This window comes from Aythya ferina (genome assembly GCF_964211825.1).
Source record: "Aythya ferina genome assembly, chromosome: 1".
NCBI classification, from domain to species: domain Eukaryota; kingdom Metazoa; phylum Chordata; class Aves; order Anseriformes; family Anatidae; genus Aythya; species Aythya ferina.
Genome location: NC_140296.1, coordinates 96,648,282 through 96,658,733, shown reverse-complemented (window position 1 = coordinate 96,658,733; position 10,452 = coordinate 96,648,282). Strand labels below are relative to the sequence as shown.

At 45.3% G+C, this 10,452-nt stretch overlaps 1 protein-coding gene across 8 annotated transcripts in view; it reads left to right on the top strand.

Annotated features, from left to right (window-relative positions):
- The first annotated feature begins 46 nt into the window (after nucleotides 1–46).
- The window catches only part of ITSN1 (intersectin 1), a 122,689-nt gene continuing 112,283 nt past the window's right edge, over nucleotides 47–10,452 (top strand). For 3 of the 8 annotated variants that reach the window (XM_084526677.1, XM_084526675.1, XM_084526672.1), the window contains exon 1: nucleotides 50–280. The gene's annotated coding sequence lies outside the window, so the exon portion shown is untranslated. Of the gene's footprint in view, nucleotides 281–10,452 lie in introns of all 8 variants that reach the window. The other 5 variants (XM_084526673.1, XM_084526674.1, XM_084526676.1 and 2 more) reach the window with 3 other exon arrangements.

The following is a 10,452-nucleotide window of genomic DNA, read 5'->3' as shown; positions in this document are numbered from 1 at the left end:
CAGCAGTCCCGCCCCTTCTTCCCTCCGATTGGCCAGCGGGCGCGGGGCCCCGCCCTCTGATTGGCGCAGCGCGCTGCCCGTCTCCCCGCGCCGTGAGGGCGAGCGGGGGGCGCGGCGCTCCTCCCCTCAGCGGCCGCCAGACGGCGGCGGAGGAGGCGGCGCAGGGGCATGGTGCGGCCGCGCCGGCCGCCGCTGCTGCTCCGCACCCGGCCCCGGGCCCCCGGACCCCGCCGCCGCCTCCAGGGCTGTGAGCAGGGCCCGCGGCCCGGGCAGCGATGAGGTACGGCCCCGGGGGGGGTTGGGGTGCGAGGGGAGGGGGAGCCGGGAGGGGCGCCCCCCGCCATTTGCCCTGCGCCCCCCCCCCCCCCCCCCCCCCGCGGGTGTGTCGCGATTAATCGCGGTGTTTTTGTGCCCCGCGGGGGGCTCTGTGCTGGTCTGTGCCCCCCACAGGGGTGCTGGGGCTGCCCCCGCGCCCCCCATCCCGCCCCAGCTCTCGGGCACGATTTTTGGTTTGGCCGCACGCAGCTGTTACCTAACGCTTATATTTAAACAGGGAAAAAAAAATCGATAAAACCCCCAAATGCGTGCGTTTCCTCCTAAATAGCAGCTAAAAACCGAATCAGCGCTCTCTGTGCGTAGGTGCCAGCGAGTGGGGAGCCTCAGGCTCTGCGGTGCTACAGGGCTCAGCCCTCGCCTCGCTTTCCTCTGCCCTTTCCTTTCTAGCCGCCAGCAACTTCCTCCAAGGAGCAAGGTGACATCCCATATATTTTGTTTTTTTTTTTTTATTTTTTTTATTTCATTTTTTGACGTAGCACCCGTCGCTAAATTCCCCTTCCCATTATGAAGCGCTCGCACCGCATCCCCGGAGCTGTGCCGGAGGGGTGAGGTGTGGAAGGAGGAGCCTGGCGGCTCGGCTGCCTTCAGGCTCCCCGCTGCAGGGCCGGGGGTGTCCCTGCTTGGCAGGCCAGGTGGCCTGGAGAGGCACAGGTAAGGAGCACGCTCCCGTCCTCTTCTTTACCTTAACATTTAAGATAAGCACTTAGGTAAGCACATAAGTCCAAGCAGCTCGGACCATTTCAGCTTGCGTTATTAGTGCTTGTCCGCGCTCACTGATTTTGGCAGCTTTACAGGGGTCATGTTTCGTACAGATGAACCGTTTCTGAACGGTTTCCCCAGTGTGTGAGGCTCAAACTTCATTTGAGCCGAGTGGGTTGCTCTTTGTGCTTGCTGCTTCTCAAGCCGTGCTTAATTCTTTCAGTTCTCGTGTTCCCTCTGTGATATCTCACTGTCTTTATTCCAGATAAGTTTGTTTTCAGTGTAGCTCTTTATTTTTCTTTATAATTGACCTTTATATCCCAGTTGAGTGGAGTAACTATGAAGATACTGTGTAAAGTATGAGTTGGCTTCCCAAAACAAACCGGTGACCTGCAGTCAGTGCCTGTGCTATCTCTTGCTGCTGTTAGTTAGCTGGTGGAAAGTCTGCATGCTTTTTCATTAATACCTCTGATTGTGCAATTAGGTTAGATGTGGATTCAGCAAAGAATGTGAATCTAGCAAATAGATCACAGAGTGGTGATGCTGAATAGCCTTTTCTGGTCTATCTTACGCTGTAGTCACAGGTTGCAATTTTAGTTTTCAGTAGGGTAACACCAGGGAAAACAAGAACTTAGAGAGCTCTGTTTGTAGAATAAAGAGAAAACAACAGAAGTTGTTTTCAAAGTGTTGGCAAAGACTTGAGGAAAAGATCATCAAGGAGAGTTATCAACCACGACCACTTACTTATGCTGTCTTTAGTCATAGGTAGAGTAGGATAAATCACAAGCAGAGCCATTTGTTTGCAGCGAGCATTTCAGGTAGTGGTGTCCCAGTAGTTTCCCTTCAGGGAACCAAAGAGATAAGTTCATTTTTTTTTTTTTATCATTAGAATAAATACTGCTTCTGTGCCTGTTGTCTGCTGGAAACATTGACTGCTTGTTGCCATTGTGTTTAATACAGTTGCTGAACTCGAAATGGCCCCTCCGCAGTAAATTGGTTTTGTTTTCACTTACATAGCATGAAGCTGGGTAGTATGGTCGACAATTACAAATTTGCTCTAGTCAGAGATCTAATAATGCGTTATTTGTCTGCATAAAAGTGTATTCTGAGGTGCCAAGGTTTCAGGATGATATTTGCCAAAAGTGGCTACAGTGTTTCAAGAGTACTCTTACTAAAACACAGTGTCACAGATTCTGCTGCTATTTGGGGTGATACTGTTACCCTTAGGTATGTCCTGATACCAGTGCTGCAGTCGGGGATTAAAATAACTGCATTTGCCAAGCCTTTGTACACCAAACCAAAAATGATGTAATTCTGGGGTGTGCGTGTGGATGCCTAGCTAATCCACCTGTCTACAGTGAGTCCGTGTAGGTGGCTGCGTGTGTTTGTGCAGGAGGCAGAGGTGGTCAGCTTCTTGACAGAGCGTGCACTGTTTGTGTAGGAGAGCTTAGTTTCTAATTACTGATCTCTTAAGGGCTTTCCTACGATTGAAACTGGAGTTTGTCTACCTACTTTGGAGTGTCAGAGGATTAACTACTTGGCCAGCGTGGGAAATGATGAGAAGTAAAACTTGTGTGTGTGGGAGAAGTATCCTATCTCTTCCCCAGAAAGAAAAGTTGTTTTTCCTTTTTGTTTCTGGTGGAAAAGATGTGTTGTGATTCAGATCAATCAGAATGCAAACAAATTGAACGAGGTGGTATATACACTCAGTTTCGTTTTCTCTTACAAAATGCATTAAGCTCATGTATGTCGGACATTAATTTTTCCTTTTTCACGTGCTGCTCATAAGCTAAATGAATTAATTAGTGCTAGTGTCATTTCAGAGGTCATCTTTCCTTTTCCCTGTCAAGTCGTCTTCTCAGAAGAGTTGGGTGTGTGAAATGTGCTTGGAATTTTAAGTAATCGTATTATTAATTGCCTGAAACCCAAATCCCCACTGTAGGTCTCTCTCTTGCAGCATTTCTCAGTCTCTTCCCCCATCCCTTGTGGTTGTGTGTGCCCACAGGATATTCGTGGTGACCGCAGTTCTGGCGGTCGAAGTCTAAACACTGCAGATTTGGAGCAGTCAGGTTTTGCCTCATGGCTTGCCTTAAAAATCGTGGGCTTGCTGGTATGTTCCCTTGTGTTTCTCGGTATAATGTGACAGACTAAGCAAGCCCTAGCAATGCTTTCAAAATAATTTCAAAGGTACTTTTTCTCCAAGAGTCCAGGTTTTGCTTTGTGGGTGTGACTTGTAAGGTTTGGGCAAAGAATCCACGTGAAGAGGATCTGGACCCATGGGTGAAGGACTGGGCAGTAGTTAGTCTGTGTTCTTTTAAGGTACAAGTTTGCTTGCTTCATGTAATTACTTAATCTGTAGAAAAGTTATTAAAATACTTTAAAAATGCACAGGGCATCTGAGTTTAAATCTATGATTTTTGAAAGAGTGCTCCCGGAGAGCCACTGGAAATGGCTGGGACTTTATCAGAGGGATCATAACAAAATGCTTTTGGTAGCACATTGCTTTCCCTACTTTTACATAAAACTGTAAATATTTACAACTAAATATCCCTCTGAAATCCTTTGTGAGATCTATGTGAGGACTTCTTTTTATACCATTTAGAAAATTTCTAACTTAAACTGCACGTTATCAATCTGAAGTAGTATCTTTGGACCAGTTCACTAGTCAGCTGCTCTGCTTGTGTTTTAGCCACGCTTTTTAAAGATGCCTTCCAAAAGTGATTCCTGGACTCTACGACTAAGAATAACATGATGGAAAGTGAAGTCTCTAACAGATCTTGTGCTTCATAGGAGAAACTTCCAGCTCACATTACGCGTGCTGTGAGCAGGCGGTGTCTGGGTTTCCCAGCATCCTTGACAGTTAACAGCAGCTCTTTTTTGTTGTTCTGGTCCCACACTTTTTAAAGAAAGCAGCAGTCAGTTTCTGTGCCCTGTTTGGTGTTAAAATTTGTGTATGCTTTTACTGAGCAACCACTTATCCTGGAGAGGAAAATAAAGTTACCTATCAACAGGATGTGTTTTCTAAGTAGTGCTCATCGTGCAAAATATACACTAACTTTCTGTCCATTGCCCTACCAGCTGAACTTAAAGGAGAAATCCAAGATTGACTTCTAGAAAGCTATTTCATGCAGCTGTCTCTGCAGAATGGAGGAGTCTTGCATGCTCATAAGCCCATGGCTATCCTCTATGTTACATTTTAATAGAATCACAGAATGGTTTGGGTTGGAAGGGGCCTTAAAGACCATCCAACCCCCTGCCAAGGGCAGGGACATGTCCCACCAGACCATGTTGCCCAGAGCCCCATCCAGCCTGGCCTTACAATGCCTATGCTCGTGTTTTGGATTTATCCTGCTTGTACATTAAGTGTTCATATGAGTGATCTGAGGACTCTGAAGGTACAATCTGGCTAAGTTTGTGATTTTGGGGTCATTTCTTTATTTCTTTTAAAAAGTCTGTTAAGTAACTGTAAAAATGATTTTTCATGGACTTCTTTTACATTGCAATTTCAAGTCCAAAAGCACAAGAATGTTGTAAGGAGCAATATTTAATATATTGCAAAATAAACTTTCAAGAGGTCACAGCAGGATCTACCAAAATTCCGGTGTTAGCTTTTGTGTCAGTCCTGCAGTGCGGGAAGATAAAAGGCTGAGCAGATCTGCTCAGTTGCCTAGTTCCAGTTATTTTCCGCCGTGTTTAGACCTGAGCTTTGCAGTGGTAATCCCGTTCCTGTGAGCTGTTAGGTGTGAACGTGTGCTTGTGCCCATACAGAGCCACGAGCAAGAAGCAGTCACGCTATGCAGGTGATGCACCTGCAAAGAGCTCCCTGGAGCTGCCTCTGGAGGTGCTGCGGACATCCCTGTGCTCGTGGTGAGGAGGTTCAGGCAGAAGCTGAGTTACCTGGCTGTGTTTTGTGGAAGAGGCTCAAATAGGGTCAAGTGGAGCAACTGGCCCCCTCCTTCAGGTTTCTGATGATGGTGATGCTCTTTGCGGGAAAGAGGCTCTTCAAACTGCTTGTACCACATTTCTCAATTTCCCCTCATCTTTGCATCTAGAGAAAAGAGGTGACTGCGTGTTGTAGGACTGTAACGAGTTCCTTGTCAGCTCAAGGAGCACAACAGTATCGTTTAGGTGGAAAAGAGATCACTTGAAATCCAGTGTTGTTTTTGCTAAGGCGTTCCAGTAACTTCCATAAATCTTCAGGGTATTTTGTGGAAATAAAGTTCTTGCCTTACAGAGAATCATGAACGAAAATTGACAACTGCAGAGTCCTGCCTGCTTTTATTTTTTTAATAAATAAAATGCCAGTGATCTGATCACATACCAAGGGCGGTGGTGTAATAGTTTAACTTCTGGAACAAAAATACTGACTTTTCTTTGTTCGAATCACATGTGAATCCCAGCTGGATAAACTTGGCTCTCTGTTCTTCTGAGGCAGACAGAAAGACTCTTGTGATGTTCAGGTGTTGGGGTGTGTGTTGTTTTTATTGGTTTTGTCATGGACATCCAACATAATTGACTTTTTGGAGATAGGACCAGGTCAGGGAACTCTGCATCTGCTGCCTGTGCTCCTGCAGTGCTTGCTTGCCTCGCTCCTTGTCTCTGCCAGCCAGCAGTCCTCTTACCTGTTCTTTTTTTTTTCCTGTTGTATCTGTATTATGTTACTTTAATTGCCAAACATATTTCAGACTCATATAAAGTCTGGCAGGTGTTTTCCTATTGAAACTTTGTATTTAGAAATATTTCTGTACGCTGTGCTGTTGAAGTTAGAGTTTATGTGGCACACGCTGATGTTTCTCCCAAATTTGCTTATTTTTGTAAGGGCCAAACCCAAGAAGGAGAGGTTGTTATGAAGTAAACTACCGGGAATAATTCGTAGAGCTACCTGAAATACTTTAAAAGTTTTTCGGAGAGAAGCCTTGCATTGTAATACCTCTGCTCTGCAGCGTGTGCTCATGTTTCAGAACAGGGGGTGTAGTGCACAACAGAGCAGGAAAACTCCTTGTAAGCACAAAGCAGCGTGGAATTGAGTTGCTGCAGGTATTCAGGAAATTGCTGCCTTTAGAAAACAGGCGTGCAATGAATCTCTTCTCCAAGTCATTCCTTTTGGTTGTCTCTTATTCTAAATCCTGGCTTGTAAAACTTCAAGTTCAAAGCCTGAAGGTGTGAAAGGATGTCTGAACGCTGTGAGATCATCCGTGCTTGAACTCATGGCCAGAGATCACGGATATTGGGGCTGTTTGATGGCAGTTTGAAATCATCCATTATCTACCTTCGATGTTTCTGCACGTTCTGTTGCTCCTGCCTGGCTGTGCCTAAAAGCACAGCCAGCAACCTGACGTGCTCATGAAAGAACAAATGGCAGCCTGCTATCAAACGCATGCTAATTTTAAGAGATAGGATAGAAATTAAGCGTCTTGGAAATAGCGTCTGCTGCTTCAAGGAGCACTGGCAGCTGCTTTGGTGGCGCAGGCAGGGGGAGACACCAAAAGCAGGCTCCTTTTTCTTAGAGGTGCATCCCTTAACTTTAGTGCTGGCTGTGAGCCCTTCGTGGGGCATTGGCGATACAAAGAGGGTGGTCTTCGACTTTGAGAGATCTGCAGGCAGTGTGGGACTAAAATATCAAGCTTGCCAGTAAGAAATGGCTGAACCCATTATCCATGCACATGCAACATTAGCACAGCTCTTACCAGAATCATCGGAGTGGAGTTGAGGCTTGTGCAGCATTTTGTCTTTAAGTTCCATGGGTTTTTGGTTGATCAGTCATCCTCTTTGCACAATCAGGAGCTATGGATGAACCCTAACCACGTGCTGGAATCCACTCTTGTGAAACAAAGGTCTGCAATGCCTCAGGCTGAATTTAGTGGATCAGATGGGGAAACTGATTGAATTCTTAAGTGTGTCCCAAAAATATGTTTGATACTATTTAAACTTGACATTTAAACCTGACAGGATTGCGTAAAACCTGTGCTGCCTGGTGCAAGCAAAACATTTTCGCTTTGAGATCTTTGGGGGCAGGAGGGAGAAGGAAATATCCTTTTGAGTCAAGTACTCCTGTTGTTCTGAACTGCAGACAAATGCTGTTGCATGACTTCTTAAAGAAACAAATGATTTGAATTAACTAGTTGGGTGAATTTAACCCAAAGAGTTTTAAATCTGCTTCTATTTTAGAACTTACAAATAGGAATATGACTAAGTAACAACCCAGCAGAGTCCCTAAGGAAAGCTGTCTTCCAAATTAAAACACTGACCAAGCAAACCCCACCCCTCAAATGAAGCCAAAAGCAACCAGCAGCTCTGCCTGAACTTACCTGATGTGCTCTACAAACTTTATGTAAGACCTTGGTGCCTTGGTGCCCCTTCCAATTCTTGCTCTGTCTTAGGAAATCTGGCACTTTCTTGTTCTCTTTGTGCTGCCTAAGAGTTCAGGTGATGCTATCGGGAAGGTCCTGGTGAAGACTGTAGACTAGTTAGTGATAGCTTTTTTTTTTCTTTTTTCTATTAAATGGGATTTTAAAAGTGGAGTTTGCACTGGAATCCTGTAGTCCTGCACCAGGTGGTGGTGGCTGATGTGCTGTGTGAATAAGGAAGAAATAAAGGAATATTGGGTTAATAAAAGCAGCACAGTATTTATGTATGTGAGACTGGCTGTCTCAGTACCAGCTCATCTTAATGCCCCCAGAGGAGAGTTAAAGATGGTGTGGGATAGAAAAGGTTGAAAATATTTGAGTTTTCTTTAAAAAATAAAATAAACCCACGCCAAAATCCCCTACAAAAACAGCCAGAGGCAAGGCTTTTCCATGTGAACACCATCTGACTCTACCCTTAATTTGAATATAGTCTTTGTACGACAGAGACTTAATTTGACGTGATATTTCTGAGTGTTTCTGTTGTTTAGAAACAAATCTCCAGTTGTTTCTCCTTCGCTCGTTTCCCTGTCAACCTTCAGCAGAAAGCTTTGGTGTCGCTATTAGGTTAACTCCCAATTTCATGGGCAGGAGCCAGTGGTAGGATCTGGGCCAGCTCCCCTCTGCTGCTGCTTGTCGGGTACAAATTCCTAGCGAGGAAGGAGAACCGTAGGGCTAAAAGGAGCAGGAGCAGGGAGAATCGTGCCTCTCTTCTTCTCCCCGGCCTCCTTGCTTGCTAGGAAGCACGGGTAAGAGCACTGGAGCTTTGACCTTTCGGCGGTTTTGGCTCTCACGAGTTGCTGGCTTGAGGAGTTGAACGTGGTCCAGGGATGATATGTTAGCTGGAATTTCAGCAGGCTGAAAGGCTCTGGGCTTTTCAGCTGGTAGCTGGTTCTGGGCGCTCGGGAGGCTTCATTGATAGCTGCATAATAAACCTTCTGCCTAGTGTGCCTTACTGGTTTGCAGAGAGGTTAAAGTACTTTTGTGGAAGAGGGAAGATTCTTCCTTCTCCCTAATTGGCAGTGCTTCTGATACATGATAAATTCCTCAAGTCTTGTGGACCTTCAGAAATCATTTTGCATTTTATTTGCATTTTTCTTGCTTTACATGTTTTGAGCAAGGAAAAATCTATACTGTAGCACCCAGGAAAATGGGATTCCCTGCTGAAGTAGCTTAATTCCTAGAGCTTCAGGAATTTGCTAAGGCAGTACCAAGTTCCTGCTTTTCCTGGATTACCCTGATCCGATCCTGAATTAAACCACAAGGGGGTTAGTGAGGGAAAGCAAAGTACAGGCGAGCTGGGGCTGGGGAGCTCCGGCATTAAAATAGCTTTCCTGAGAGTATGTAGGGAATGTCTCCGTGCTGAATCTATCTTCAAAATGCCCATTTTTAAGGTGGTGGTCACAGCAGTTTCTGGTTCAGTAGCAGACCAAGTACAAGAGGTACATTCAACTTTCCTGGCGATCTGCAGGGCTCGCTCTGAAGCAGAGGTACCCATGGTATTTGTGATGAGCTGTGCTCTACAGCTGGGGAAAAGGGATGGAGAAACGCTCAGTTAATAAAAAAAATCCACTGGAGGAAACCCAGCTGCAGAGGAAAAATAGAACCCTGCCTTAAAGAAGATTTTTCAAACATCTGCCTGTTGCGTTCAGTTGTTATCCCTCTGCTACGTAATGAGAGAAGATGAGCACAGTCCTACCGTAAGTCCGTCTTGTCTTAGCTTGCTTTGTCTCTCATTAAAGATTAAGGACTTTATTCTGTGAAGATTTAAATAGAAACAAGCCTTATTGTGACGAAAGACAGCGAGGTTATGAAGTTAGCTTGGCTCTACTTCTTGACTTGTAGGCTTCTGGAAAATGACTTGTGGAGATGTCTTGGGACAATGTGTATAAACCTAATATTAAGATTAACTTTTTCTCAGTCATTTTTCAAGTTAACTAGAGCTTTCCTTTGCCTGTGAGCTAAGGGAAACTGCTCTCTTGGATTCCAATGGTTTCTGAATCTCATTTTGCCTAGAAATGTTTTAGTTGATGTGTTTGGAGGTTGGACCCTGTTACAGATGCGCGCATGAGGAGACACGCAGCAGGAGCAGTCGCGTCTGGGCACAGAGATGACCAAATTGCTGCTTTCTTCAGGGAGCTTACAGAACCTGGCTCACATACACGTGCAGCTGCCACTGGGGACCTGATGTCTTCACGTGGCTGTGTTTATTTTCAGATCTCCTGAAGGGGAGACATGGTAGGTGATGGGAGTAACCAGAGTCAAAAAAAAAAAAAAAAGTCTTGCAGAAGTGCTGCTCCAGAGGAGAGGCCTCACATGATGTCTGCTCTTCTAGAGTAACACAGATTTGCATACCTACAATCTGTATCAGTATATTTACCTGTTCCTGGCCTCCTGATCTGTTTTATAGTGCCCCAGTTTCGTAATGACCTCAGATTTACACTGCATCTTGACTCAGAGCAGCGAACATACTTTCCTCCTCCCACTAGGAATGGGCTAAATTTGTTGGGAAAGTATTTGGCAGTTGGATTCGCCTCATTCTGCTTGAAAAAAAAAATATCTCAGCAGCTGGTTGCTATAGAATCGTTATTTCTCTTCCAGATTTTAATGTTTAGTGGGTTGGATACAGTGGGGAGGTTATTGGCAAGGTAACTGAAAAAATGTGTTAAGTTCTTTCTCCCTTGGGGTGCTGCTGGCTTGGTGCCTCTTTGTAGGCCGCCTTTATTGCTGGTTTTCAATGGCTTGCATGAGCAGGGCTGGGGGGATGCTGTGACCTTTGGCGGTGTGTATCTGGTTACTCATATTTTTGGCCAAGCTGGAGCATTTTAATGTTATGGCTCACATTTTTTTTTTCCTTGCATCTCCGTGTATCGGTTCAGTTGGTGTGCCAGCCTAGAGATAAGCATCTCAAAAAATGAAGCTGAATCGAGTTTTTACTGCAGGTCTGCAATAAACTTTGCACTAAAAACAGTAATCGAATTCAATCTGTCTTGCAACTGTTACGGATCGCTTG